Consider the following 26342-nt stretch of genomic DNA (forward strand, 5'->3'; position numbering starts at 1 on the left):
TTGGTTTTGGCAAAACCACCCTTGCGGGTTTTGGTTCTGGATTTTTTGGGAAAAATGCTGAAAATTGCTAAAATAACAGATTTTGGGCCTGTTTTTGCCCCTAAAGTATTATTAAGCTCAACAACATTAATTTCCACTCATTTCTAGTCAATTTTGATCACTTCACAGCTCACAAAATAGTTTTCATTGACTGTAGTTGGGCCAAAAGGTTATACCGAGGTAACTGGATGACTGAGCTAGGCGACACTAGATATATGCTGTCACACTGGACACTAGATATATGCCGTCACACTGGACACTGGATATAGGCCGTCACACTGGACACTAGATATATGCCATCACACTGGACACTAGATATATGCCGTCACACTGGACACTGGATATAGGCTGTCACACTGGACACAGCCCGTTACATTGGACACTGGATATAGTCCGTCACACTGGACACTGGATATAGTCCGTCACACTGGACACTGAACACAGCCCATTACACTGGACACTGGATACAGTCCGTCACACTGGACACTGGATATAGTCCGTCACACTGGACACTAGATATATGCCGTCACACTGGACACTAGATATATGCGTCACACTGGACAATGGATATATGCCGTCACACTGGAAAATGGATATATGCCGTCACACTAGACAATGGATATAGGCCGTCACACTGGACACAGCCCGTTACACTGGACACTGGATATAGTCCGTCACACTGGACACTAGATATATGCCATCACACTGGACACTAGATATATTCTGTCACACTGGACACTAGATATATGCCGTCACACTGGACACAGCCCGTTACACTGGACACTGGATACAGCCCGTCACCCTGGACACAGTCCCTGGACAATGGTCACAGCCCCAGGACAATGGACACAGCCCCTGGACAATGGACACAGCCCCTTGACAATGGACACAGCCCCTGGACACTGGACACAGCCCCTGGACACTGGACACAGACCCTGGACACAGCCCCTGGACACTGGACACAGCTCCTGTACACTGGACACAGCCCCTGTACACTGGACACAGCCCCTGACACACTGGACACAGCCCCTTGTATTATGGACACTGCAGCCCCTGTACACTGAGTGTACAGTCAGCAGCACTGCAGCCCCTGCATGTGAGCACTGCAGCACCTAGTTTACAAAAATCACACAAAATATAAATCACAGCACAGGGCACAGGGCACGGAGCACGGAGCAAAGAGCAGAGAGGACGGAGCACAGATCTTCCAGCCACCCTCTCCTATAATGGAGTGAAGATGGCGGGGTGCGCGTCTGTCTTATATAACATCCCGATCCCGCGAGAATCCGACAGCGCGATGATGACGTTTTGCCTCGTTTTCGGACCGGAATTCAGGCGGGAACTCCCGAGCCAGCTCGGATCCTGACTCGGATCGCGATGTTCGGATCTGTTGGATCCCGGAGATCCGGACCCGCTCATCTCTAATATCTATGTAAACTACACACATACATGCAGTAGGGATGAATAATTGTTTCGGAACAGTAGTAGGTGGACATGTGATGTGTTGATGGGCAAATGAGCACATCCTTCGTGTGATGTAATAGGAACTTGCTTTACTTTAAAAAACTTTATAACTGTATACATTGAGGTAGATATAAGCGTACAAGAGCATAGTTAGGAGAAGGAGATTCCAAAAAAGATTGGTGTATATCTCTATATGTAAATAATTCATACTTACCTAGGGCTCTATTCATAAAGATTTCATATAGTAATATCGCCTATCTCATGGTCAAATCATTGTGTTTTTTAGGTAATCCTGGGACACTCACTCTCCTGTGATGTGATACGAAAAGTGTGGTCCCCATTGTGTGGAAAGGAAAAGTGAAAGAAATACTAAGAAACACCTGATGGGACATGCGTGACGGCACAAATATGTTGGTGGGCAAGGGGCGGTGGCAATAAAGAGATCATTAATCATAGTCCACAATATTTATGGTAATTTACCTGACAAAGAACCGCTCAGTACGAGGATTACATAAGCCCCAGCTACATGGGTGAGTTATACAGTAGGAAGAGGGTACTATACTAGGTTCACTGACTTCCCGGGGAAGAAAATTTATTTACTGGAGGGAAACATATGTTAGTCTGATGTACAGTTGCAGTTCTATGCCACCTCTTCATATTAGGCTATACAGACACTTACTACTAGGCTAATGACTCTTGGACAACTCTTAGAGTTAATTTATTCTTTCCTCGATTGCCTTTTCAGGTTTTAAGCCTTTTCAGAGCCTCCTTAGGTTTCCCCACAGGAGTGACTGAGTAATGATTGGAACAAGGCAGCAGATACTACACTATCCATACTGTCTATGGGCCTAATGGCTTCTACCCTGGAGATAACTACAAAGTTGGCAAGTATGTACTTACTAGGGCCCTTATTCTGATTGACGCGGACTTTACCGCATACTTTCGGATCGCGTGTTTACGGCGTCTGCGCATGCGTGGAGAACGCAACGCGCATGTGCCACGCCTTGACTCGGTACCAGTTCGGCCAGATCCCGTCCAGAACTGTTCACCGCTATCATTCGGGAAATAGGGGCGTATTATGGGCGTCATGCGGAATGACACATGGGCGTAGTTTCAAAGTGGGCAAAACGGGGCGGAAACATGGGCGGACACGGGGGAGTACACTTATGTTGGGGGGCGTACATTCGGAAACCACTCCGAATGCACGCGATCAAAAAGGGCAGAAATGTGCGGTGTCCACAAGTGTACTATTGCTTTGCGGACACCACTCGTTCATGCGGTAGGCGAACGTACGCCTAATGACTACAACCATTAACACCTGAACCCAATAGAATCTACTCCTTTACTCATTACTCACTAATAGGACGCTTGTCAGTGCTTTAATTGAAACCATTGCACTTCAATTGCTGTAAGGGGTAATGTGTGCAATGCATGTGTTAGGCATGCTTGTAAGGATATATTGGCATCTAATTGATTCCAATTCAAAATAAGAAGTTTTTTATGAGGATAGGTAATTGAATAAGTGGGTCATGTGATGTATAGCAGAAGATACTTCATAGTGGGTTGTTTGGCGTAAATACTCCGCTTACGTGCGGTAGCACCGCTTGGCTCCCGTTCGGATGCGGTATTCCCGAGCATACCGTGCCGAATCGGAGTGTTTCTCCCGCACACGCATGCTTTGTATGTCGTCCGTAAACACGCCCTGTTCTTAAAGAGTGAGTCCGTCCGAATGCGGAGGACACGTGGGCGTTTCTACGGACGATGGCCGCACGCGGCAAAACACCGTGGCGTGCGGACCGCACCGTAAGAATGCGGGAATATCCGCACCGATCAGAATAAGGGCCTAGGTGATTCATCGCACCCTACGGGCGCTGTTCGCACCGTCATAAGAGGCTCCGCCCCGCAACATGTGAACGCCTTTATTGTGTGAAATATGGTTAGTATTATATAGATGATTCCTTGCTGTGGGTGTGGGAGTCGGGGGGTGTGGGTGGGGGAGGGATGGGCGCATGGGAATTGTGGGTGGGGGGTGGGCGGGTGCTGTGTTGCCATGGCTGGGTTCAGGGGTACTGTGGGTTGAGGAGGTCCGGGTGCGGGGGAGCCGTGGGTGCATTAGTACCACGAGTTGGAGAGTGGCAGGTGCGTGGTTGCCGCATGGGTGGTGTGGGTGGGGAAGGGGCAGGTGCAGGGGTGCTGCAGTTGGGTGGGAGATGGTCAGTTGGGGGTGCCACTGGTGTTGGAGGGGCGGATGCAGGGTTGGCGTGGGTGAGGGATGGGGTCTGGGCGTGCTGCAGGTGGGGGAGGGGCAGTTGTGGTATTACCGAAAGTGGATGCAGGGGTGCTGCGGGTGGTATTGGGGTGGGTGTGGTGGTGTTGCGGGTGGGTGTGAGGTGGTGGTGTGGGTAGGTGAGGGTTGGTTGTGAGGATGCCATGGTTGGGGTGCGCTGATAGGCTATCACTCTATGACTCTGCCCAGCGTTATACACACAGTAACAGAGTGACAGATATGTGCTATATGTATTTATTTCAAATACAGTAGGTAACATTCTGGACTCTAAAATATTTTTTGTTGTGGAGTCTCTTATATGTAATTGACTGGAAGGGCAATGGTCCTGAAGAAAACTTGTGAAGAAGGTCTAGGGTATTACTTTTGTCTAGAGTCTTCCCTTAAAGGCTCTTATGCCCTAGTCCGAGGCACAAGTTGGACCTGATTTCCCTTGAACTCCCCCGGTAGCTTCGCGGGATTGCTTCCATCTGATTTGGCACTTGATCTGCCATTTTTACATGCGATTTATCGCATTTATCACATATAAAAGGAATTTCGGGGAGCTGTCGGTGGAGTTCAGGGGAAATTGGATGATTAGCTAGCATAGGGAAATTAGTTCCTCCCCCTCTCCATGACCACTTTAAGCCCTGGACTTCACTTTCCTGCCAGTGACCCTGACCTCAGGTTTGCTCGTTGTTTATTAGTCTGTGTTGTGTAGTTTGAATTTTGCATTGAACTGTTAACATGGTCTCAGCCTATTTTGTGACCACACTTGTGTAAGGCAGCAGCTGTCTAATGAGACTAACATAAGGCTTCGACCTTTGGCTTCAGACCAGTTAAGCCCACCCTTCCAGAGAAAACCATTAGGCTCCGTATGCCACATAATGAACATATGAAGTGAACATTATTTTATTAATCGCTCTTTGTTTCCTCTGACTGGTCAACATGTCACTGTTATGAAATACACCTGCCTTAACGTATTACATTGATTGGATCAAGCTGACTTCACAAAATTAATTTAATTCTCTTGTGATTTAAGATGATGTCTGGGTTTCACTGCATACTTTAGAATGCTTTACTAATCATTTTTTCAGATTTTCTCTTAAATTCATAAAATACCATGAGATAAATTATATGCCAAATTTATTGTATGTATAATTTATTATTCAATGAAGTTTGGGATTCCATTTTATGCAACTATTTAGAGTACTCTGGGTGAACTCCATTTTATATAATTCCTTCACTATCCAATAGAAGCAGAGAATGACTTTTTTCTCATGAAGATTGTGTGATCCTAACAAGCCAAGCTCACTGTGTATTTCCCTGCTTATATGTATATACTGTATTTGTGAAAAGTGGTTAAGTATATAATCTGGGCTTGCTCCCTGAATCGGTTTATGTAAACCAGCTGGTGGCCGTCCTATCTGTGTATATACTCTCTCTCATACTAGTCTTTGTCCTCCATATAAAAATAAATTCCTTTCAAAGATAATAGTTTATATTATAATTTGGTATGAGTTGCAATATATTTTTCTTTACAGGTGACCCTAAATGATTAGACAACATATCATCAATAGGCTAGTAACCATAGCAACAGGGAGCTGGGCTTGGAATTTTTGTAAGTCAAAAATATAACATTATTGGCTAACTGTGTAGTATTTGCACAATGGGCCAATCAAGGCTGCTCATACAGGTGTATGGGCAGCAGCCACCAGATGTACCAGCAGAGACACTTACAGCTTGTACACTTACAGCAGCACTTACTGTACAGAGGCGGAACTACCATTGGTGCAGCAGGGGCAGTGCACCAGGGCCCACTGATGCCCCTGACACATTCATCCTGTTACCCACTGTTTTCTCCTGTCATACTCTGCCTCTCCCTGACTCTATCTGCCTCTCCCTGTCACCCACTGCTGTGATGCATATTGTGAACTTGGCTTGAGGTGGAGGAGGGGGGCCCAAATTATATTTTTGCTCCTGGGCCCACAATGCACAAGTTCCGCCACTGAGTGTGTACCTTCGCTGGTCTGGGACAACCTCATCAACCTTTTTTGCTGTTAGAGTAGGGGTAGACTACAACCAATTCTGTCTGGCCCGCTGACCCCCACCAACGTGCAATGACAAGCGGCCTGGTTGGCTGAGCTGCTAGTCATTGCGCTACAGCATGTGGCGCTGCTGAGGATACCTTGTTTGTGTCAGAGGAGCAGTGGCTGGGATTTCCTGTGTGACGTCAGACACTGGATGGTGTGTGGGTGGAGCCACAGGTCGACGGCTCAACATCACACTAGTGACCGGCCAGCGGCAGCCTCAGTGCGAAATACCAGACCTGTCCAGCTGCTGAGGCTGATGACAGGAGACAGTGTGGTGAGAGGAAACCCAGTGCTGCCAGAGGTACATAGCACCATTTGTACTTGGGGGCAGAGCCAGATTAAGGTCTAAATGGGCCTGGAGCTGAAAATGATCAAGGGCCTATTATGCGCAATAATGTGGGGGGCATGACGTGTTCTGGTTGGGTGGTCTGCTCATGGGTGTGTCTTTATTTGTGTAAATGCTTTCAACTAATTATATATGCCTGGAAAAGGCATAAGAAAAATGCACGGAGATATATTGGCAGGTGCCCTCCAATGGTAAACCTGCAGGATGCCGATGTCCTCAGATACTTGCGGGGTGAGGCGGCACTCCAGTCATAAAAAAAATACTGAAAGCCGAAACTTGGTAGACAACATTTCAGCACCTTTTATGTGGTCACCTAAAGTTACCACACCATATAACCCTTATACAAATCATGCAACACAATAGTAACCCCCTTATACTGTACTTGCCTCTTACACATTATGCCGCACATATTGAGCCAAAATTCACACCGATTGAGCCAAAATTCACACTATGGCACACAGATTGAGTCAAATTCACGTTATGCCACACAGATTAAGGCAAAATTCACATTTTGCCACATGGATTGAGCCAAAATGCACACTATACCAGGCATGTCCAAACAGTGGCCCTCCTGCTGTTGTGAAACTACACGTCCCAGCATGCCTTGACATAGTTTTAGCATTCCCTAATAGCAAAACTGTGGAAATGCATGGTGGGACTTGTAGTTTCACAACAGCTGGACGGCCATAGTTTGGACATGCCTGCACTATACCAAACAGATTGAGCAAAAATGCACAATATGCTCCATAAACAGGGGCATTTGGCGCGCATTAAAAATTGACACCATAATGCCCATTACATGTTAAGCCACACACCATAATGTCCATTACGTATTATGCCAAACACCATAATGCCTATTAAAAATGATGCTACATAAGTGTTGCTTACCTACATGTTCATTGCCAGGGGTTCGATGCTCATTGCCAGGGGTTCCATGCTCGTTGCCATGTGGGATTACATGCTCATTGCCAAGGGGGAATACATGCTCGCGGTAACTGGGGGAAAGCCACTGCGGGGCAGAAATGACAGCCATTGACAGCAGGGCCAGATTAAAGCAGGGGCAAAAGGGGTCAGTACCCATGGGCCCCCTATAGCTAGGGGCCCCCTGTGGTTGGCATGTGTTTTTAACAAAAACATTATTATAATTTTTTTTAGCTAAAGGTTTTGTGCATGGGAGTGGGGTAGTGCTGCAGCTTCACCTATCTGCCAATGTGACAATGATTAATGGTGCTGAGCATCGGGAGCCAAGGCACACTGACTGCACAAGTGTGCAGTGCATTTCTTGGAGTTGACTAAGTCCCATGACACTTTGCACAAGAAGGCAGAGGCTGAGAGGTTTATGCTGAGCTCTGATTGGTGGAGCTCATTACATGCTTCTCAGGCCTATGGAGGACAGCAGCAGCAGCCTAGTCATGGGAGGGTTTTTAATCAGAGGCAGCACTGACACTGTGAGGTCTCCTACAGTCCTACAGAGTAAGCAGTTACCCATTGACCAAGTTTATACTGTCTTTGCTCTGAGATCAACCTCGAGCTTCTGTAATGCCGGAGGAAGAACTGGCAGCCGTTGGAACCGGGTGGAGGTCGCAATTAGCGAGTCACATGTTATCCTATGGGGACAACGTTCCAGGTTTGCCTGGCTGTGGCCCTTATTCTGATCGGTGCGGATATTCCCGCATTCTTACGGTGCGGTCCGCACGCCACGGTGTTTTGCCGCGTGCGGCCATCGTCCGTAGAAACGCCCACGGGTCCTCCGCATTCGGACGGACTCACTCTTTAAGAACAGGGCGTGTTTACGGACGACATACAAAGCATGCGTGTGCGGGAGAAACACTCCGATTCGGCACGGTATTACAGAGTATTACAGAGTATGCTCTGGAATACCGCATCCGAACGGGAACCAAGCGGTGCTACCGCACGTAAGCGGAGTATTTACGCCAAACAACCCACTATGAAGTATCTTCTGCTATACATCACATGACCCACTTATTCAATTACCTATCCTCATAAAAAACTTCTTATTTTGAATTGGAATCAATTAGATGCCAATATATCCTTACAAGCATGCCTAACACATGCATTGCACACATTACCCCTTACAGCAATTGAAGTGCAATGGTTTCAATTAAAGCACTGACAAGCGTCCTATTAGTGAGTAATGAGTAAAGGAGTAGATTCTATTGGGTTCAGGTGTTAATGGTTGTAGTCATTAGGCGTACGTTCGCCTACCGCATGAACGAGTGGTGTCCGCAAAGCAATAGTACACTTGTGGACACCGCACATTTCTGCCCTTTTTGATCGCGTGCATTCGGAGTGGTTTCCGAATGTACGCCCCCCAACATAAGTGTACTCCCCCGTGTCCGCCCATGTTTCCGCCCCGTTTTGCCCACTTTGAAACTACGCCCATGTGTCATTCCGCATGACGCCCATAATACGCCCCTATTTCCCGACTGATAGCGGTGAACAGTTTTGGACGGGATTTGCCCGAACTGGTACCGAGTCAAGGCGTGGCACATGCGCGTAGCGTTCTCCACGCATGCGCAGACGCCATAAAGACGCGATCCGTAAGTACGCGGTAAAGTCCGCGTCAATCAGAATAAGGGCCTGTATCTCTGGTTCCCGGGGGGCTAGCGACACGGGGCTGGGCTCGTTGGAAAGCCCTGGCCCTCAGCTACAAAATGGGCCTATTTGGAGAGTGGGCCTGGAGCTGTAGCTCCATCAGGCCCATTGTTAATCCGGCCCTGCTTGGGGGGGTTGGGGAGGTACACAGCGGCTCCTTTACCGGGAGAGTGGGGTGAAGTGGGAGGCACACAGCACCATCTATACTGGGGGGCTCCTATACTGCTCACTCTCACCTGCCCCGCTCTTTTCTCCTCTGCTCTCTTTCATAATGCCACCGCTCTTTTTCTCTCAAACCAATCTCTTCCACCTCTCTCATCTCTTTATCTCTCTCTGCCCTAGTCTTTATCCTCTCTCCACTCCTCACTTCTTTCCCCATGCTCCCCCCTCTCTCTCATTCTTTCCCGACACCCCCTCTAGCCCTGTCTCTCCCCAACACCCTCTCTACACAGCACAGTCTCTCTCTCTCCCTGATGCCCTCTATCTTTAGCCCTGTCTCACCCCAAGACCCTCTTTCTTCTGCCTGTCTCTCGCTGACACACTCTCTCTCTCCCCTCCTATTCCTTGCTGACACTCTCTTTTTCCCTCCCCCGTCTCTCGCTGACACTCTCCCCCTGTCTCTCGCTGACACTCTCTCTCTCCCCCGTCTCTTGCTGACACTCTTTCTCTCCCCGTCTCCCACTGACACTCTCTCTCTCTCCCCGTCTCTTGCTGACACTCTCCCCCGTCTCTTGTTGACATTGCTCTCTCCCGACTCTCGCTGACACTCGCTCACTCCTACTCGCCACGTCTCTCGCTAACACTCTATCTCTCCCCTTCTTTTGCTGACACTCTCTCTCTCCCCGTCTTTTGCTGACACTCTCTCCCCGTCTTTTCTCTCCTCCATCTGTTGCTGACACCCTCTCTCATTGACACTCTGGGTGACATTCTATGCTTTGCGCTAAATGCGCATGTTTTATTCGCGCACCACATCGCCGCAAATCGCCTATTTTAAAATCGCATTTTTCAGCCTAAATGCGCATATTTAATGTGATGCGCATTGGAGGCTGAAAAGTGCGAATAGGGGCGATTTGCAGCGAAGTGGTGCGCTGTTTTTAGTCCTGAAAATGTGCGATTTTCATGTCTGAAAATCGCACATTTGCAGGACAGCGCAAGGTTGTAAAAAAAAGAACCGAGCGGGGGGTCCCCCGCCCGAGTCTAACCAGCCCCGGGCTCACTGAGCCGGTGCTGGTGACATAAAATCAGGGTCCCCGACAAATAGGGGTCCCCTTGATTTTATGAAACCAGCACCGGGCTCAAGGTCCGGCGCTGGTTCCCAAAATACGGGGGAAAAAGTGACTAGGGGTCCCCCGTATTTTAAGAACCAGCACCGGACACAACCAGCCAGCAGGGTAATGCCACAGCCGGGGGGAGACTTTTTATACAAGTCCCCCCGGCCAAAGCATTAACCCCCTGGCTGGTCAGCATGGGCAGGGGTCCTGGGGAAGTGGGGACCCCCCCAATGAAGGGGTCCCCCCCCTCCAGGACTTACCAGCCCATGCTGATAGTCCGGGGCTGTCCCCGATGCCCCTGGGCGGTGGGCATCGGGCTGATGCTTTGTGTAAAAAAAAGAATGAAAACTATTGTTTTACACTGGCGAACTATGAGTCCCAGCAAGCCTACCCCGCATGCTGGGACTTGGGGAACCACAAGTCCCAGCATGCAGGGCATTAAAGGGCCCGCTGGCACTTGTAGTTCTGCAGTGTAAAAAATAGTGCACAAAATCACACTGACACCCTGTAAAATAAAACTTTAATACACACAAAACACACACACACTGATACTTACCTACCTTGAGCCCGTAGGTCGGTCCCTGGATCCTGGGTCCGTCCTCCGGGGCTCCAGGGCAGAAGAGTCCGGTTCCGGGGCCTTGGTCCTGGTTCCGGGGCTGGTCCTGGGGTTCCGGGGCTCCTGGCGTGAAGAATCCGGGGTCCGGGATCCGTGGTAGTCCCCAGGGGTACCTAAGGAGGAAAATCCAACTAACCTGCTCCCCGGCGGCGACCTCCGGTGACAGCACTGCTCCAGACTGGTACCTGGCTTGCAGGAGTTTGTCCGGCGCTGAGATGTTTCCTCCTCGCCGTCTCTGCACAGAATGATTTCTCTTTTTTTTTACACAAAGCATCAGCCCGATGCCCACCGCCCAGGGGCATCGGGGACAGCCCCGGACTATCAGCATGGGCTGGTAAGTCCTGGAGGGGGGGGGACCCCTTCATTGGGGGGGTCCCCACTTCCCCAGGACCCCTGCCCATGCTGACCAGCCAGGGGGTTAATGCTTTGGCCGGGGGGACTTGTATAAAAAGTCTCCCCCCGGCTGTGGCATTACCCTGCTGGCTGGTTGTGTCCGGTGCTGGTTCTTAAAATACGGGGGACCCCTAGTCACTTTGTCCCCCGTATTTTGGGAACCAGCGCCGGACCTTGAGCCCGGTGCTGGTTTCATCAAATCAAGGGGACCCCTATTTGTCGAGGACCCTGATTTTATGTCACCAGCACCGGCTCAGTGAGCCCGGGGCTGGTTAGACTCGGGCGGGGGACCCCGCGCTCGTTTTTTTTTGTATTTAACCATTTCTTTTATTTTTTACAGCAGAACCCTGCACGGAACATTGCGATCTGTGCAGGGTTCTGGCTAATTCGCCTAACAGACCCAGGTCTGAAATAAGTGCGATAATTAGTCACTTAAAAAATGCGATGTGCAAATGCGCATAGCATTAAATAAGCGACTTGTATACTTTTCTGTGCGAAAACATCTGGATGCGATAAAAATGCGAATTAATCTCGCATTTTTATTCACCAGACCTTAACGCACATAATATGCGATTTCAGCCCCTGTGCGCATCCCATTAAATCAACGATTTAATGGGAAAATGCGATATCGCCATTTTGTGGTCTAATTACCGCAAAATAACGATACTCGCATAGCATAGAATGTCACCCACCCTCTCTATCACTCCCCCCGTCTCTCGCTAACACACTCTCTCTCCCCCCGGTCTCTTGCTGACACTCTCTCCCCTCCATCTCTTGCTGACACTCTCTCTCTCCCCGTCTCTCACTCCTACTCGCCCTCTCCCTTTATCTTTTTCTCTTCTCTCTCGCTGCCACATTTTTCATAAAGCACTCTCCTCCTTTTTCTCTCCCCAACACCCTTTGTCTCTTACTTTATCACTCAAGGACACACACCCTTTTGAGTGGTCACTCCCCTATTTGAGTGGAAACACCACCTTTTCCAGAGTGTGGCCCTCGAATATTTACTGGAAGTGTTAAGATGTAACAAGGGCCGCATAGGCCCGAGTGTAATTAAGAGCCTGTGAATTTGCAGAAATAAATAAAGTTGTAAACATTAGGACAAGGCCGGAGGCAAATAGTGAGTGGCAGTTAGATCTGCCCTATCAGGTAGCTGGGGGGCGGCAGCTTAGAGAGGGGTACTTATAGGCAAGCAGACAGGAAAGGACTTCCTCTTTGAGTCTGGATTTCGGCTGGGACACTCCTGTTGAACAAGCGCAGGGACACTAAGCTAAGTGTTACACTTGTTTTGCCCATCCTCTTAGTTACATTCCGCTTTGAAATGTCAGGGCGTCCTAAGCGCAGCGCTCCCCCCCCCGTTGGCTGGCTGACGCCGCCCGCCCCCTGACCACTGTAGCCGGGCAGGGGGGGGGGAAACGCCAGCTGCGGCCCAGTACAGGGCGTCCACGGAGCCCCAGCGTGGCTCTGGGAGCCCTCTGTCCCCTCCGCTACAGCGCGGAATTGTTCCCCTTTCAGAGGTCAGTCCCAGCAGCAGCGGCGCGTCCGTCGCGGGGGTCACGCGCTCCCCGGCGGCCGCCCGCTTTGATCCCCAGGCCGCGTCTAGCGCGGCTAGGGGACACATCGACACACCACCACGTGGGGGGATGCCAGGCACCTCGGCTGAGGCGCTGGCTGAACCCTTTTTCCAGGCAGCGGGCTCCACCGGTACGAGGGAGGGGGATCACACGGCGCAGTGTCACCATGAGGCGGAGCAGGGGGGTAGGAGTACCCCTCCTACAGCGCTAGGCACACCGGTATATGCGCTGCCTTATGCGGGCAGCCGGGGTGCCTCAACTCCACCAGCACCCAGTGTCAGCCCCATGCAGGTCATTACAGGGGGCCCGGCCAGGCTGCCTGCAATCCTCAGGGGTCCACCCATAGTCACCCTGCAGGCCTCCCTGGCACACACAGCAGATCCCCGGCTCCCTGGCAGTTTCGCCCCGCCCCCAGTGTCCTTTGCTGGGGGGCAACCTGCGTTAACGCGCGGCAGCGGGGAGGGCACTGTGCCTGCCACCGTGCAATTGTTTCCGGGGCAGCAGGCAGCGTGGCCCCAGGGCTTGGCTCAAGCCCAGGCGCCACAGGGTATGTTCGCCCCACCAGCACCCTTGCAGCAAGGGACACAGGGGTTTGGCCCCTCGACCTTTCATTCCGGGTTCCAGCATTTCCAGCAGCCCCCCACGGCCTGGCCTTTCCCCACACCAGTAACAGCCGGCCACACGGGGTACCCACCAGCGCAGCACCATTTGGCACACCAGCCTACCTGGAGCCAATCTACCAGCTTCCCATACTTCCAGCACAGCAGTGGGACACCACAGGTGCCTTACGGTTCTGCTTGGCCTATGTTCCCCCAACAGCCCACAGCTACCTGGGCGTCAGGGCTGCAGCACCCTTATCAAAGCGGGGTCATCCCCACGCAAATGCACGGCAACCGAACTTCGCCCCTCCACAGCCTCAGTTTTCACCCGCAGGGAGTGCTGAAGGGGGGCGGGCACCCAGGGGCGATACGGAGTTTTCCGCTCCTTCAGGCTCTAGGGGTAATGCCTTGCCTTTGTCTCCCGAAACATCAGCAGGTACAGACAGGGCCATGGGGGCCAGAGTGCCGTCCAGGGGATTTTGCGAGGAGCCGGGTCGACACCAAGGTCATCTACCCCGACCGCCACAGCAACCACCAGCGGCAGGGACTCCACAGGCGTCTCTGGGGACGCTGAACAGTCCGGCGGGACGTCGAGGCCCAGACTTTCCGACCCACCTGTGACACAAGAGGCGGCGGCAGATCCCGAGGAAGGGGCTGAGTCCACGGAGGGTGAGAACACTGACAATTCATTGTGTGAATCCTCATCTTACCATTCCACCGCTAGCAGCGGGGACGAGGAGCAGTCCGGGCGCCCGCGCAAGCTTGCTAAATTGGTTGCGCGCGCAGTAGCAAAGAGGGTTAGAGGCACAAAGTGCAAGCAGAAAGACGCGCCCGCTCTCGTTACAGACACGGCTGGGGACAAGGTTCACTGCTCAAATACGGCCATTTCCCGGGGTCTTCGTAGGGGAGTTAAGGAGAGGATTAAGAAGGGTAAGTTTGTGGACCTTTTTACATTAACGGCCGACATGAAAAAAGATTTCGATAAGGCCAAGAAATCCTCAGCCAATGGGGAGCTCGCCTTCAAAAGCTTCCATAATTGGCTCAGGGGTTTTCTCATCATCTCCTCATGCTACCTTAGCACCAGGCCAGAGGAGCATCTGAATGTTCTTCGTTACCTGTTTCTGGTAAACGAAACATTCATTAATTATAGAAACGGGGCCTGGCGGGACTACGATGAGAAGTTCCTTCGGGCGCATGAGGGGTCCACAAACATGCCCATGGGGTGCAAACACGTGGAGATATGGCTAGAGGTGATAGAAAAAGGCCAGCCATCCACGGAAACATCTGGCAGGAAGCCCTTTCTCGGGGGGAAGCCCGGGGCAAAGTCTTCGGGCAAGGGTAGATGTTTCGCCTTCAACGACGGCAAGTGCGAGAGGGGCGCAAAGTGCCGCTACAGGCATGAATGCCGTTGGTGCGGGGCGGGGCACTCGGGCAAATCTTGTAAGTCTGGGAGGGCGCAGGAGCAAGGTGATGCAGGGCCTAGCAACAAGTAAGGCACCCTCCCCCATAGTGCTGGCCGAGTTGGCTCGCCGCCTAGCCTCTTACCCCGATAGGGAGGCGGCTCAGTTCTTATATAGCGGTTTTAAGTTTGGTTTTCAATTACCTTTTTCAGAGTCAGTTTTGGTGATATCCCATAAGAACCTCAAATCGGCGAGGGATTTCCCTGGGGTTGTGAGACAGAAGGTGTATGCCGAGATAGAACTGGGAAGGATGGCAGGCCCGTTTGCCGCCGAACCCTTACCCCGCATGTGCTTTTCCCCTTTGGGCGTGGTTCCCAAGAAGACGCCGGGGAAGTATAGGTTAATACAGCACCTGTCTCACCCCCCAGGAAGGTCCATCAACGACGCCATTCCAGAATCCCAGTGTAGCGTGCAATACCAGCTCTTCGACGAAGTACTGGATATTGTGAAAGGTTTTGGACAGGGGGCACTCATGGCGAAATTAGACATAGAGTCCGCTTTCCGACTGCTCCCTTTGCACCCCGACTCTTTCCGTTTTATGGGTTTCAGGCTGGAGGGGGGCATCTTTATAGACAAATGCCTGCCGATGGGGTGCTCAGTCTCCTGTTCCTACTTCGAGAAATTCAGCACTTTCCTGCATTGGTGCATACAGGAAGGCACGGGCTGCAACGGTGTAGCTCATTATTTAGATGATTTTCTCTTTGTGGGACCAGGAGAGGACGATACATGTCGACGCATCCTAGAAGGGGCCAAGGACATGCTGACGGCTTTAGGGGTCCCCATAGCAGCCGACAAGACAGAGGGTCCCACCAGGGTGTTGTCATATTTGGGTATTGAAATAGACTCCGAGGGTGGATGTTGCAGATTGCCGGAGGATAAGGTAGCGAAGCTGCAGGCGCCTATTGAGGAGTGCCGGCGGAAGGGGAGGGTCCGGTTGCGGCTGATTCAGTCCCTGCTCGGATCCTTCAATTTCGCTTGCCGCATCATTCCGATGGGTAGGGTTTTCTGCAGAAAGCTGGAAAGGGCCACAGCGGGGGTAAGAGACCCTCACCACACAGTTAGGCTCGGGCAAGAGATAAAGGGAGACCTAACAGTCTGGTCGAGTTTCCTTGAGCATTTCAACAGGGAGCTGCTGTGGCCGGCGGACCCAGCCTCCAGCGTAGAGCTACAGCTCTACACGGACGCTGCAGGCTCCACGGGATTCGGGGCCTACTTGCAGGGCGAATGGTGCTGCGCACCATGACCACAGTCCTGGATTGACCGTGGTTTCACGGTCAATCTATTACTGCTGGAACTTTTTCCCATCATTGTGGCGGTCGAGTTGTGGGCCAGCCAGTTGGCGGACAGGAACATAGTGTTCTGGTGCGACAACCTAGGGGTGGTCCATGCGATTAATAACCAGCGGGCCACATCACCAGAGGCGTTGCGCCTGCTGAGACACCTAGTCTTGCACTGTCTGCAACACAATATTCACTTTAGAGCCCGACATGTCCCGGGAGTCGACAACAGCATAGCAGACGCACTCTCGAGGTTCCAGTTCGAGAGATTTCGCGAGCTGGCACCAGAGGCTGCTATCACAGGGCTCAGCTGTCCCCCTCTTGTATGGCAGGTCATAGAGTCGGCATGAAGTCCCTGGCCCTGCTATCTTTGGCCCCTTCCACACGTAGAGCTTACGGGGCGGCTTGGAGGGATTGGTCAGCTTTTCGGGTTTCGTCGGAGGCCTGTTACAAGTCGGTCGAGGACCGGTTACTAGCCTTCGTCTGGGAGCATCATAAAAAAGGTAGATCAAAGTCGGCTATGGTGGCGGCTTTGGCAGGGATAGCCTTCCATTCCAAATTGCTAGGTGAACCCGATCCCACTAGGTCTTTCATACTGGCTAAAGCATTGAAGGGGTGGGCTAGGGCACAGCCGGGGGTTCCAGATTCCCGTCGCCCAATTGACGAGCGCATGCTGGGGGAACTCATGCAGTGTTTAAATACGATAGCTGAGAATGTATTTGAGGCAGCGCTCTTTAAGGTAGCATTTTCCTTTGCATTTTTTGGAGCCTTTCGGGTAAGCGAGTTAGTGGCCGCTAACAAACGCGCGCTTTCAGGGCTCCTCAAAGAGAATGTAGTTTTCCGCGAGGGACGGATACTATGCAAGATAGGGAAATCCAAGACAGACCAGGCGGGTAAGGGCGTCTGGATAACATTAAGAGCGCACAGCAATAAGGCTATATGTCCTGTATCTTTGGCCGAGGAGCATGTCTCGGGCGGACCGGGCACCGCGGCACAGTTCCTGGCACACAAGGAGGTGTGGCCACTTACCCGATTCCAGTTTGCGGCTGTGTTTCGGAGGTGTGTCGCGGCTTTAGGTCTCCCCGAGAAGGAGTATGGAACGCATTCGTTCAGGCGGTGGGGAGGTGGGGAGGTGGAAGTCGTCCTCCTATAAGAAATACGTAAGGTTAGATAAATTGTAATTAGCGCCTGTTGCGCTGGCCCGAAAACATATTGTTTACAATCGGTTTTGGAACGGTTAGCGTTCTGGAATCGACGGTGTGAAGGGAATTTTTTTACTTTTTCCTCTGCAGGGGACTTAATTACAATTGGCTTCCCCCAACAGTCCACCAGAGGTTTTTTAAGATTTTTCCCCTTCACTTGGGTCCATAGTCAATGCATTTCGGTTGTGTTTTACAGTATAATGTTATATGCTAACCTTAGGTTTTCTCTTTTTCAGCCCCCCCCCTCCCTTAATGACTCTGGGCAGGGTTTGGTTAGTGGGGCACTCCTATATATATTGGGCTGCTAGGCACCCTTTGGCGGTCACGGCCGCGGAGCTGTCTCGGGCACGGGAGGTACAGTGGCTCGGCATTAGGGGTTTTCAGTGGGATGGCCTGTGGGACCTACTGGTCTCCAAAGCCCGAATATTGGGCAGACCCGACGTGTTAGTCATACACCTGGGAGGCAATGATTTGGTCAGGCGGACCGGCATTGCACTGACAATCCAAATTGAGACGGACATGGCGAGGATACAGGCGCGCTGGCCCGGTGTATTGTTGGTTTGGTCGGACATAGTTCCTCGCTTCACATGGCGGGGGTGTCGGAGCATAGAGGCCGTTGAGAAGGCCAGAAAGAAGGTGAACCACGCTGTATCTAGATACATAGTGGCGAGGGGAGGTAAAGCAGTCAGGCATCCCACTATTGTGAAAGATAACCCGAGTCTGTATAGGCCGGACGGGGTTCATTTATCGGACCCCGGTATGGCAATTTTCCTGCAGGATATTCTTGTGTGTTTAGTATAGTTAGGGCGTAGTTAGTTGTTTTGGGGTGGCCCTAGGAGGGGCGTGGCATGCCGCTGCGGAGCGGGCTGTACACACAGTTGTTGAGTGATGCCAGCGAGTGGGGCGACCTGGTCGCCGCCATGAGTGGCATCCGCGTTTTGAGGGTGCTGGTCTCAAGTGCCATCCCTAAACAATTAGGGTCATACCATCTTCACAATAAATATTCTAGATGACCTTTAAACTTACGCAGTTGGTGTCCGTGTCTTATTTATAGTTTTAAGGTGTCAGTGTGAGTTATTTCTAGGCTTAAGTGTTAGATAAAGGTATAAGATAAAGCAGCATAATTCTCTAGGCGCCTTAGAGGCCCCCCAGTTGAAATAATTGCCCATCCCTGTGCTAGAGGCTCTAGTGATACATCCATGGGCAACCCTTTGCACCAAGGTGTTAGTTCCCAGAGACCACTCCACTATACATACTGCATAGTGTGTAGATAATTGACTGTGACTTCTTCAGGGCACCACTAGACGGAAACATAATCACAACTTTGGTCTGTAACAGGTGTCCTGATAAACTACTACTATAGCACTGAATAAATCCTGAAACCAACTGGCAAATGGCTAGAGATGTTTCTTTTGGAAGCCACATCTCTGCACATTTCCCCACCTGCAGTGCAGCATGGTTTTTTCCATCTGCAAAATATGTAAACCTTGCTAACAGGCCTGGACTCCGGACCAGGCCTGATATATATCAGTGCAACACTGACTGTGGCAGGAAACTCCTATTCACAGCAGTACTTAAATAGAGTATAAAAGCATATTGACATATCACCGGTCACTGCGTGCCTCTCCCCAGCCATTATTGTAGCAGGCAGATGTTATACGTTGTACTTAACGCTGTCCACTCATGCCTGACAGGAATTTGAAGTAGGTGCATGTTATACAAAATGTTTAAAAAACTAATGATACTATAATAAAGTACACAGGAAGACCTTGTATTTTTCTCAGTGAGCATCCTGGCTTCTCTCTCTGCATGTCTACATGCACAATACTGCAGGACTGGAGACACACACAGGCGTGTGCTGGAGCCATCGCCTAACAGCTGTCTAATTACTGACAGCCTCCTGGGAGTATGCAGCCAGCCCAGCTCTGACATTTTTGTCAGAGCTCGTAGTCTGCTGGAAGTACCCTTTCTACAACCTTGTCGGTGAGCCCCCTGTTTCCCACAGGGCCCTACGCAGTTACTTGTGGTAAATGCACTACTGCCATTATACAGAAGGACACATTTGTGTGTTTAACATCTTGGTCTATGTGGCTTTGTCATTCAGTATAGTAACAACCTCAATACCACTAATATTGTAATCAGCGATGACTACTACCTGTGTGCAAGTAGTTTCAGGGAGATTGTAGAGGTCACCAGAATTTACCTCACAAAGTGCACCATTGAGGGGGGATGTCACGTCCCGTCCAATGGTCCATCTATGGGCGTATCTACTTCCATTCAGCCAAGTGTGGTAGTGGTAGGTATAAAAATGGGGTAGTGTCTAGATCCCCTTCAGTTTTTTCAATTTCCCCATCATGCACTGGGTCCACGTATACCTGGAGGGGGAATATAAATCTGTGCCCGAAGCGTGTGAGCATAGCGAGCGAGCAAATGGTATAATGCAGCTAAAATAAAACGAAATAACTTACACCTATGTGAATTACAGATAAAATAAAAACGTTGTGAGGGCATCTAACAACTTCTGCCCTCAATGAACATCACAGAGAGGCAGAGAGGAGCTTGCATTAGGCGGAGATGCAGGTCCTGACATGCCACATGGAGTAGTCTGGGGTTGCTCCAAGGTAGGTAGCTCTTAGTTCAGATATACCAAGTAAGAAACCATTATCATGTGGCTCCTTGCTGACTAATTGTAAACCCAATTTAGGGTAACAGTGGTGTGGGGTGTGGTGCCCCTGGACTGGTTGGGCTGGGTGGCTTTAGTGCGGCATGCCCTTACATTCTATTAACACTTTTCCCTCACTAACACTCTCTCTCTTATTTTAATTACATTTCATTTATCTCTCTCTTTATGTATAGCTTCGGCTTCCTATCACTAATTATTAACACTTAGTATCTCACTGGTGTGCCGCACTGGGCCTCCTAGCTTATGATAGTTTTTGGGGTGCCACACCGTGCACCTAGATATAGCGCTAGGGACCCCCAATATACAGAGAAGCCTTGACGCGGCTTGGGGGCATATCATACACCTGCGCAGGTATATGTAACCAATATCTCTGAATTCTATTATCATGTAGTGTTCAAGATTGGTTGCTAAAACTATTCAGTTTGCCGGGGGAACCAATGTCTTGTTACTTACTAAGTATTAACCCCTCCCTTGCATGCACCTGAAAAGTTATACTGAACTAATTTGAGCATCTACCACTATCTGTATGTACTGGGTCCACGCAGGGGCGAATTTAGGGGTCAGGCCGTCCCTAGGCACAAAATTTTTGGCCGCCCCTTAGATACCCTGCGCAAGTTAGAGCCCCTTAGACACACTGCACCATTACATATACATATACACCATAATGCCAGGGGCGGATTTAGGGAGGAGGGCGCCCCTAGGCACAACAATAATGTTTACTAAGTAGGACAGTTTATAGGGGCAGTATCTGCATGTCCTATCCATTTACACTCTATTTAAGATGGAATATAGTACAGTACAGTGGATATTTTGCAGTTATTGGTACGCTTTGGGCTGACAGTACTATCACAGGCATCCAAGTGCCGCCCCCAAACATGTGCCGCCCCTAGGCCGGTGCCTCACGTGCCTAATGGGAAATTCGGCTCTGGGTCCACGTATACCTGGAGGGGGAATATAAATCTGTGCCCGAAGCGTGCGAGCATAGCGAGCGCGCAAAGGGTATAATGCAGCTAAAATAAAACAAAATAACTTACACCTATGTGAATTACAGATAAAATAAAAACGTTGTGAGGGCATCTAACAACTTCCGCCCTCAATGAACATCACATCCTCTAATCAAAAAACTCTTTCTGACAAAATCCTTCTTAGATGGACAAAACCATGTGCACTGCAGGGGGGCAGATGTAAAATGTGCAGAGAGAATTAGATTTGGGTGAGTTATTTTGTTTCTGTGCAAAAACTCTTTCAGACAAAATCCTTCTTAGATGGACAAAACCATGTGCACTGCAGGGGGGCAGATGTAAAATGTGCAGAGAGAATTAGATTTGGGTGAGTTATTTTGTTTCTGTGCAGGGTAAATACTGGCTGCTTTATTTTTACACTGCAATATAGATCTCACTTTGAAGTGAAACGCCACCCAAATCTAATTCTCTCTGCACATTTTACATCTGCCCCCCTGCAGTGCACATGGTTTTGTCCATCTAAGGAGGATTTTGTCAGAAAGAGTGAACTAGAATAAGGCCCCTAGTCTCTACCATAAACGGGGGTTGTACAGATGCCGAAGACGGATATCGCTAACAATTAAAATAATGGGTGAGTGCTGATATATAAGGGATATGAGATAAAGAAAAAAGCGGAAGAAAGCAGAATAAGAACAAAGTACCTGTAAGAAAAAATTACATTTAACAATGAATGTGTAAAAACCATGGGTACTTGTGTACAATCACGGGTCCCACGATGTCCATCGTATAGGAAAAAAATCGCATCGCATGCGATTTTTAACAGAAATGCATCCAAATGCTTTGAAATTAGTATCAAACATGTTCAATGGCCCCCAAATGTCATTTTTGAGGCTGTACCACCCCCACTATCAACGCGAACCCGAAGCGCGGCGAGCTCAGCGAGCCCGCGAGGGGCGGCGGTACGCGTCCTACGACCTTTTCATACCCCCACTATCCACGTCGGCGTGGAGTTGAGAATAGAAAGTGTGGCGAGCGCAGCGAGCCACCGAGCCCGAAGCGTGGCGAGGAGACACGGATACCTTCACAGGTATACGCGTCCCCTCGCGGGCTTCACAGGTGTCCGCTGCGCTCGCCACGCTTCGGGCTCGGTGGCTCGCTGCGTTTGCCACACTTTCTATTCTCAGCTCCACGCCGACATGGATAGTGGGGGTATGAAAAGGTCGTAGGACGCGTACCCCCACCCCTCGAGGGCTCGCTGCGCTCGCCACGCTTCGGGTTCGCGTTGATAGTGGGGGTGGTACAGCCTCAAAAATGACATTTGGGGGCCATTGAACATGTTTGATACTAATTTCAATGCATTTGGATGCATTTCTGTTAAAAATCGCATGCGATTGCATGCGATCGAATCGCATGCGATGCGATCGCATGCAATGCGATCGCATGCGATTTTTCAAAAATTCGAAAACTGCAAAAATCGCATGCCATCGCATGCCACTACATTTGGCATGCGTTGGCATGCGATGGCATGCGATGGGAGCCGTGAAAGTACACAAGTACCAGACCATGTTTACAACTCTTCTGCAAGAGCTTTTAAGTCGTTAGATTTAGGGGCTAATTCTATCCCTACCTCTGACAGTCCCGTCAGATGATTGGGATCTGATCCTTCAGCTATGTTGGGGCTAGGCGGGAGACAGCAGAGTCCTTCAGAGCACTTATTCCTTTACACTGCCCAGTTCTCTTTGGTGCTGACAGACGCCAGCTAGTGGCATCACGCCACCCATTCTTTGATCCTGGTGGCAGCGTAGCAGGGATGGGGGTGGAACTACATGGACTTTGATGCAATGGCAGTGTGGAGGAATAAATGATGAAAATGCAAACTACACGTGTGCAAATCTGGAATGCCGGGGGTGGGACCTGCAGAGCGGCGTCATGATGTGGGCAACAAGACTAGCGCTGCTTACGCACACAATGCCTACATTAATATCACTGCTTAAGCACACAATGCCCACAAGACTAGTGCCACTTACACACACACAATGACCTCAGAATGGTTGGGATCATTTGGTCTACAGCATGTTGGTCGCCAAGCATTAGGTCGACACCGTTAGGTCAACATGGGGAAATGTCGACATGGTTCTAAGTCGACACGGGACAATGTCGACATGGGTCTGTGTTGAAATGTGTTTATGTCGACACAAGCATTAGGTCGACATTATCTATGTCGACAGCCAAAATGCCGACATGTGGTTTTTCACAGTTTTTTTTTACCCCGAATGTCGACACTGTCGACATGGACACAGTTTCCAGTGCACCACATCCCCTCGCTTGGCAAACTATTTTATTCTCCCACCACGCCCTAGTAATGAAAGGGCATGAAATACCGCCTGTCGGCACATGTCGGCTCAAAAAACAAAGAAAATCCCCATGTAGACCTATTGACTGTCGAACTAGACACTGTTGACCTAATGCTTGTGTTGACCTAATGACCTGTCGACCTAAACCCATGTTGACCTAGACCCATGTCGACCTAGACCCATGTCGACCTATCCCATGGTGACCTAACGGTGTCGACCCACTGCTTGTCGACCAACAGTCGACCAACATACTGTAGACCCAATCACTGTATCCCAATGCTTGTCAACCAACATACTTTAGACCCAATCACCGAATCCCCTCAGAACTAGCGCTGCTTATTTATTAACAGTTTATTGTATAGCACAGCATATTCCGTTGCCCTTTACACACACACAGGGCCAGTGCCACCACTAGGCAGCTTCAGACATTTGCCTATGGGAGCCGGCCACTGGAGGGCAGTACTGAGCTGCAGGATCCAAGTAGCCAGAGGAGCAGGATGAAAGCTCCCGTCCAAGGAGCAGGAAGAAAGCATCCTCAGGAGAAGAGCAGGTGAGTTGTTGTCCCCCCACCCCACCCCTGGTACTTGTCAGCAGTAACTGGCGGGTGACGCCCACTCCCCTCGCACCCCCTGGAGTTGGCTAGCGTCATCGGCAGGAGTAGCACCCGCACCCCCCCACCCGTGGATCTTGGTAGTGGCGGATGGCGCCCGCATCCCCCCTGGAGCAGGTGAGTGGTCACGGTGAGCAGCAAACCCTCCCCCCCCCCCCTGGAGCTGAGCTGGTCAGCGTCATCGGCTGGGGGTAGCACCCGCAACTCCCCCCCCCCCCCCAGCTCCCTAGGACGCCTGGACGCCTTGCACACACAATGACCACAGGACTAACGCTGCTTATGCACACAATGTCCACATGAATAGTGCTGCCCAGTGCCGCCATATATATACATTTTTGAAATAAAGCTTGTTAAAGCACAGGAAGCAACTGTGCGTTCAAAGATATCCCAAATCCCCAAGGAGAATCCAAGTCTGTCCACGTTTGCTATGACTAGGCCTCACCTTTTCTACACTGGACGGGAAGAGGAGGCTCCTATCAACATTTGCACGCTTTCTGCAAGTGCTGGGAGGAGTACTGTCAGTCCAGTGAGAAGATGAATATTGGTGTATCTCACGCTAAGGAGGAAGTTGACAATGAGGATTCTGATGGTGATGTGTTTTGTATACATAAGGCACCAATGGAGACAGTTTTTGACTTTGGGATGCATAAGCTCATTGTCAAGCTTGGGCAAAAGACCAGCGGGATTTTCATTGAGCTGTGAATTCTTCGCCAGCCGTACACATCTATTTTCACTGCGTACACATCAATTCACAAGACGGGATTTCACTATAGCGGGGTGGGTCTACTGGTCGCTGGCCGCTGCTTATTCGCTCATCAGTGATCAGGTCTGAATCGGAGCCTTGATGTAAATGTATAAGAGACACCTGTATTTTTCATGGAGCGTGCATATAGAATAGAAATATATCTGTTGTTCCTTCGTTTTATAGTTTGATTTTGTTAAAGTTGGTTTCCTTTATTTTGTCTTTCTCACCTATAAATGCTTGCAAAGGCCTCACAACGCAGCTGTTGTGTCCAGATTATTTTACTATCCACCTAAATCTAGGATATAATTAAAAACACAGTCAGATTTATATTAGTAAAATTATATCAAGATGTTGGGTATTGCAAATGACGTACAGGAACATCGTCTTATGCACATTCCTGTAATGTCACGTGGTGAGTCCTTATTACTGTATCTCACACCAGTAGAAGGACCACTTTCACTTCACACCATTAGACATCTCTCTAGACACATTAAAGAGGACCATATAACCTAAATATAAGTTGCCTTACACACACACACACACACACAAACTCGTGTGTCTGTGTGTGCAACAATTCCCATTGTGACAAAAGGGGGAGTGATAGAGAACTCTTTGTGTAACTTGTTAGTGGAGAAAGTATGAGTGATACTGCTGTGGGTATTTGTCATGTGAGTGATTCATCTCAATTATAGCCCCAGGGAGGAGGGGACGGGGTTAATCCCCATTTATTTTGTGAGATGGAATTACCACACAAATCAGGAGCAAAGAGCCCATAAAAGAAGGGAGGAAAGGCACCATGAGCCCAGTTATCAAGAAGAGTTATGACTAGAGAGGTACTAGTCCCCACATACAAAAGCCCACAGCTGGCAGTTCTGGGGGTGGTGGTGGGGGTGAATCTGTACGTAAGAGAGGGTCGAGGTACCAGAGGTTCCAAAAAAGTCGAAGGGAAAGTGATGCAGAGTTGTGAAGGCAGAGGCAGAGCTGTGATAAATAAATGCAGAACTGTGTTTTTTTTTTGTAAAGAGAGGCAGAGCTGTAATAAAGTTATGCGGAGCTGTAATAAAGTGATGCGGAGCTGTAATAAAGTGATGCAGAGCTGTAATAAAGTGATGCGGAGCTGTAATAAAGTGATGCAGAGCTGTAATAAAGTGATGCAGAGCTGTAATAAAGTGATGCAGAGCTGTGCTTAGTAAAGAGATAAGAGGTGTGATGAAGAGTTGCAAAGCTGTACTTTAGTAAAGAGATGCAAAGCTGTAATCATATTGTACTCGCCATGATGAGGCTATCACAAAAACCATGCCCCAAACAAGTATCAACAAGCGCCACCTCTGGCCCCGCCCGTTTCTTAGCACAGCCACCAGACAGCCTTAAAGTAGGCAACCCTGGCTGTATTAAGGAGATGCAGAGCTTTGCTTTAGTAAAGAGATGTAGAGCTATGAAATAGAGATGCAGAGCGGTGCTTTAGTAAAGAGATGTAGAGCTATGAAATAGAGATACAGAGCGGTGCTTTAGTAAAGAGATGTAGAGCTATGAAATAAAGATACAGAGCGGTGCTTTAGTAAAGAGATGTAGAGCTATGAAATAGAGATGCAGAGCGGTGCTTTAGTAAAGAGATGTAGAGCTATGAAATAGAGATGCAGGGCGGTTCTTTAGTAAAGAGATGTAGAGCTATGAAATAGAGATACAGAGCGGTGCTTTAGTAAAGAGATGTAGAGCTATGAAATAGAGATACAGAGCGGTGCTTTAGTAAAGAGATGTAGAGCTATGAAATAAAGATA

General features: G+C 49.8%; 1 protein-coding gene across 1 annotated transcript in view; it reads left to right on the top strand.

The window, feature by feature from the left end:
* The first annotated feature begins 1020 nt into the window (after positions 1–1020).
* The window catches only part of CLUL1 (clusterin like 1), a 68134-nt gene continuing 42812 nt past the window's right edge, over positions 1021–26342 (top strand). The window contains exons 1-2 of the mRNA XM_083187547.1: positions 1021–2033; positions 2249–2391. The gene's annotated coding sequence lies outside the window, so the exon portion shown is untranslated. The remainder of the gene's footprint in view (positions 2034–2248; positions 2392–26342) is intronic.

The sequence above is a fragment of the Crinia signifera genome, chromosome 5 (assembly GCF_055691185.1).
Source record: "Crinia signifera chromosome 5, ASM5569118v1, whole genome shotgun sequence".
NCBI lineage: Eukaryota > Metazoa > Chordata > Amphibia > Anura > Myobatrachidae > Crinia > Crinia signifera.